The sequence below is a fragment of the Orycteropus afer genome, unplaced genomic scaffold (genome assembly GCF_000298275.1).
Source record: "Orycteropus afer afer isolate SDZICR_OR568_19922 unplaced genomic scaffold, OryAfe1.0 scaffold00899, whole genome shotgun sequence".
NCBI classification, from domain to species: Eukaryota; Metazoa; Chordata; class Mammalia; order Tubulidentata; family Orycteropodidae; genus Orycteropus; species Orycteropus afer.
This window is the reverse complement of record NW_006922486.1, coordinates 309,879-315,797: the sequence shown is the minus strand read 5'-3', so window position 1 is coordinate 315,797 and position 5,919 is coordinate 309,879. Positions and strand designations below refer to the sequence as shown.

At 32.0% G+C, this 5,919-nt stretch overlaps 1 pseudogene; it reads right to left on the bottom strand.

Annotated features, from left to right (window-relative positions):
- Positions 1 to 357: 357 nt before the first annotated feature.
- Positions 358 to 1,229, bottom strand: LOC103212268 (annotated as a pseudogene).
- Positions 1,230 to 5,919: the final 4,690 nt, after the last annotated feature.

Genomic DNA, 5,919 nt, shown 5'->3' with positions numbered 1-5,919 from the left:
GGATAGTTATAAACCTGTTTCCAGCAAGGAAATACTGACTATACAGGACAGAGTAGAACTGGCTCATATGATTTCAAGGCTGTAATCTTTACAGAAGCAGACTTGCACATCTGGTTTCCACTGAGGGGCTGTTGGGTTGGAAGCATTGACCTGATGGTTAGTAGCCCAATGTTTACCAACTGTGCCACCAGGGCTTCTTACAGATAGGTAAAACTATAGTCACGTGTGTATGTGTGTATATTTATATGTATGTGTGTGTGTGTTTCCTCTATGTGTCAACAGAACATCATTATCGCTACATATTATTTCAACCCCTTCCTGTGAATTCAGATGAACTGGATTGTGAAATTAGTAGTATCATCCTTGCTGTAAATGTTTCTTATGACATAAAACATTTCTGAGTGCTCCTTTTACCTCTGTGTTTTTCAGGCTGTAGATTATAGGGTTTACCATTGAGGTAATAACCCCATACATCATTGAGATAAGCCCATCTTTGGCTGGGGACTGGGGACTGGCAGAAGGGTGGACATAGTTAAATATCATTGTGCCACAGAACAAGCAAACTACGATTAGGTGGGAAACACAGGTGGGCTTTGGGCTTCGCTTCAGCTGACTGAATCTTCAGGATGGTGGATATGATATAGACATAAGAGATACCAGTGATCATGAATGTGCTGCTCACTAAGATACCTCCTATCACAAAGGCAAGCATTTCTGCCACGTATGTGGAAGAGCAGGAGAGGGCTACCACTGGAGGGATGTCACAATAATATTGGTTGACCTGATTAGACTTAGAGAAAGACAGGCGGAATGTGAACACTGTGTGCAGAAGAGAGTTCAGAATCCCTGCTGTCCAGATAGTGCCTGTGAACTGAACACAGTGCCCCTTTGTCATGATGAGGGTATAACGAAGGGGAAAACATATGGCCACATACCTGTTGTTCAACAAATGAAATGCTCTGTTTCTTGATTAGGAGGTTCTTGAGCATATTGGGAACAGTAGATGAAGGACAGAAAATGTCTAAGAGGGACAGATTTGTCAAAAAATAATACATGGGAGTGTGAAGCTTTTTCTCAGTCCCAATGGCAAAGAGAATAGCCCCATTTCCCACCAATATAACCTGATAGATTACAGAAAAGACTACAAAAAGAGTGTAGTGCACCTCTGGGAGGTCAGAGAGCCCTATGAGGATGAACTCTGTGATGGTGGTTTGGTTGTAGACATCCATTTCTTCTATCCACGGGGCTCTTTTTGGAGGGAATGAAACCAACAAACAGGTTACAATCAAACCCAACAGGGCTAGTGCTGAGAAACACTTGGGAAATAGTGGGTGTGTAATTGATGATAAATTATGTTAGCCTTATTTCAATTGTGATTATTATCAAATTATAATAATGTATAATATAAATAATTTTAATATTACAATCAATATATATTCTTCCTTCTCCCTCATTTAGTGTCCAGTTTTGCGTGCAGAGGAGGTCACTGAAAATGTTTTGCATCAAGCCCACATTAGTCCCTAAAGTGCAATCTTTGCTTATTAACATTTTATAGAACCAGAGATTAGTCCCAACTCATCACATGTCTGAAGTACTTGAGATGAAGTCTCACCATCCTCACGTCTAGGAGCATTCTGGCTATACTTCTTCCAAGACAGATTTGTTCACGTTTATTGCAGTCCATGGTATATATAAAGAACTATTTAATGTTGTTCACTAACACCATAATTCAGAGGCACCAATTTTTCCTTTTCCCTCATTCAGTGTCCAGTTTTGCATGTAGAGGAGGTCATTGAAAATGTTTTGCCTCAGGCCCACATTAGTCCCTAAAGTGCCATCTTTGGTTATTAACACTTTAAAGAACTCTTTTGCAGTAGATTGGCCCAATGCAATGCACCAGTTGATTTCTTGACTACTACTTCCATGGGTGTTGATTAATGATCCAAGGGAAATGTCACTGTGAACAATTTCAATATTTTCATTGTTTGTCATGGTATTTGTTGCTTATTAGACCAGTTGTAAGGATTTTAGTTTTCTGAAGGCAGTATTCTTGGATCTTCCTCAGTAAGTGCTTCAAGTCTTCCTCACTTTCAGTAAGGTAGGTTGTGTTATCTACATATGGAAGGTTGTTAATGATTCTTCCTCCAATATTGATGCTGAACTTTCTTCATATAGTCCAGCTTCTTGTATTATTTGATTAATTGTAGATTGATTATATTTGGTGAAAGTATACAGCCTGGACCCATACCTTTCCTGATTTTAAACCCTTGTACTGTAGGACAAGCATATTGAGTATCTGGGCAATTTTATTCTGTTTTCCTTAAACAGAACTAAAGACCAGCTCTGTACTGTATTGGAGGAAAAAAAAAAAAAAGCTTTTATTAATTCTTAAATCATGAAATTTAGAACATAAAATTATTATAAAAACCACAAACTACTGAATAACATGATTCAATCCACTGAAATTTGTTGAATGAGCAAATGAAGCAAGATTGAAACAAAGAAAAACTTTGTGTTATGTCAATTCTCAAATTCTCAAGATTCTAAAGGGCAATTATATGTGTGTAAATGTTAATATGTTAATACTTTGAAAATATAATACTAAGCTTATGTGACTAAGGAAGACGCTTTCATTACAAGAAATATTTTAAAACTGGTAAATGGAGAAAAGTAGATACTCCACTTGGAGGGACACATGAAATTGAGAATGAATAGAGTCACATGAAAGGTGAAATATACAGTTAGTGGAAACCAAGTTATAGGGAAAAAGCAAATTGGTAAAGCTGTGATACATATTAGAATTAATGATTAGCAAAGAAGGTTCATAAAATAAAAAGAATATATATCATATATAGAAATAAAAATAAATATAGATATAAAGGATATAGGTCACCATTTGATGTAAATTTGAGCATTTGAAGACATAGAATGCATATTGAAATCAATCATCATAATCATATGCAAGGATGTAATGAGAATCTAGAATTATGGGCCTTCTTACCCGATACAGTTACCTACGCAGATTTGGAGAATATTTCTTCCTTTTTTTTTAAATATAATTCTGTCTTTTCCTTTTATATATGGTTAATGGCAAACATGCCATATATGAAGATATCTGTTTGTAGCAATTAGGTATTTCAACCTTATACAATATAAAGGAAAATAAATTAGTTATTTAAGAAAAACCATCATTGATAGTTCTTATATCTTACAATGATGCAAAAAATATAATTTCTTTAGCATATTGACATCAAGGAAGCAGATGATTTATATTTTCTTGTAAAAATAAAAGGATAATGAATTTTTGCAAAAAACATATTCGTAAGGAGGAGATTCTATAACCTTTCTTTTCAACTCAGTGAATTAGTAACTAATAAAATAGAACAACAAAAAACGAAATTTCTAAAGTATTATTTCTACACCCATTTTGAGATATCCATATTGCCTACTGAACCTATTTGTATAGAGAACATAAATTCAAGGGCATAGGTGGGAGACACTCATTATTAGACACAGTATATATTTACATTAAGATGATTTGGACACACACCTAGATGGGCATGCTATTAATAAAAATAATTTTTAATACAATGATGTATTCCAGCACCCTAAAATACTAAAGAAAAAACCTCACTTTTTTTCCTATGCATTTAATATTCAGTTATTACTAGCTCGTTAAATGTGTAAAACTTCACATACCATATTAGGTAGCATCTTTTAAAATGAGTTTTTCATCTTAGATTAGAAAGTCCAGAATTTAGCATTAAATTTTCTTGTGTTTTCAGTTTCAAATTTCATTACTAAAGTGAAATAAGAAGAAATTAAAATTATCCAACCAAAAAAATACAACAATAAGAAAAAGCAAACTCCTCATTTATATGTATAAAGCTCCTACTGAAATTTATTCTGTAACTCAAATTATGCCCATTTTTCCCTTGGGAGGGAAAAGAAAAATCAGAATACTATTGAGAATACACTGCTAATCTTGAGAAATCAAAATTACTACCAACCTAACAAAAAGCACACACTTTATAGTTAATGTTTAATAAAAATAGAAAAATGAATCTACATAATAGAGAGTAAGAATTTTCTTTCTTGTAATGGTATAGAGTAAGAAAAAATAGATGCTTTTCAAGAATTACATTACTAGGAAAAAATAAAGAATAAACTATTATTGTTGTTTTTTTATTGTTGTAATAATCCTTACGGAAAAACATGATTGTACAACACTTTTTTTATATTTTTCATTCATCATGATAAATTTATTTTAATACTCTTTTGATGCATTATTAGACACATTTATATTGTTAAGTCTTTCTCATGCACATAAAAAATTTTGTTCAAAGTTTTAGGTCCAAATGGAGTAATATTTGAACCTCATTTCAACTGTAAATGTGAAATTGATTTTCCAACAGTATAATCATATTGATAAGTACTTCAAGAATAAGTAAATAAGTACAATGAAAGCACTGTTTTTAATCAAAATCATATGTGTTTGAAATATAGATTATAATAACTCATGTGCTCATACCAATACTTCTATTCTAAAGAAACATCAGTAAAATATCTTACATTAAACTTTACCTTGTTTTTCATTCTATTTTTACAATTCATATTTCTCATAATGAAAATCCTAGTACTAAGAATATCACCATATTCTTCATTTGTTCTAGCTTACAATAAATACCTCTTAATTTTGTAATTATTACATCGGTACTACTACCATCACTAACAAAAAAAATTCAAGAATACTTTGCAATTATTTTTGTCTTTATAGTATATTTCACCTAGTTTGTATGCAAAGGATACTGTGTTCATACATTGTTGGATTTAGTTGTCCTTTTTCTGTATTTTAAATTGATAAACTTTTTTAATTCAATATTATAACTTTTTTATTCATTTTAAAATATGTTATTTTTAAAGATAATTTATGCAATTGCATAATGATGTAAAATGCATGCTTAAACTTTTCACTCTGTTCCCCATTACACTTAACCTATTCTAACTCACTATAAAAACATTCCATTAAAAAAAAACTATTGTGTCTGTATGTCTTATGAAAAATACAATTAAATCACTGTGTGTATTTTATATCTCTGTGTGTATTTTTATTTTCCTTTGTTTTTTACAAAAAGAAAAATGCATTTTATATACATTAACAGTTTTTGTTTGTTTATTTTTTAATTAAAAAATTTGTCCTGGAAACTTTGAATACAAGTTTTTAGAAAAATATGTTATTGATCTTTTTAAAATTTCATAATACTCTTTTGGATAAATGAATTATATTTTATACACCTATGAAGGTTACTTCACCACATAATCTTATTAATTATTTGTTACATTTGTTTAATATATAGAGATATGGAATAATGGAGGGTATGCTTCACCCTGACCTGGCAGTAACTACTGTTGTATTCTGTATTCTGTATCACTTACTCCTTCATTCTTAACATATATATATGTGTGTGTGTGTGTGTGTGTGTGTAAGCTCTGGTAGCATAGTGCCTAAGGCACTTGACTTCTAACCAGAAGGCTGGAGGTTCAAACCCACCAGCCACTCCTTGGAAGGAAGATGGGACAATCTACTTCCATAGTAATAATACTGCCTTGGAAACCCAAGAAGGGGTTGCTATGAGTTGAGTCCAACTTGAAGGCACATAACAACAACAACATACACACATACACACATACATATATCTTATGTTTGTCATTTTGATTGTCTGTTTATCATTTTTTTTATATTATCAAAAAGCCACCATTTGGTGTGATTTTTTTCCATTGTTTTTCTCCATTGAGTTTTATTGATTTCTGCTCTATGTTGTTGTTATTTTGTTGCTGTTGTTGTGTGTCTATTAGTGGAGTATGACTCATAGTGATACTATGCACAACAGACTAAAAACTGCCCAGTCCTGTGTCATA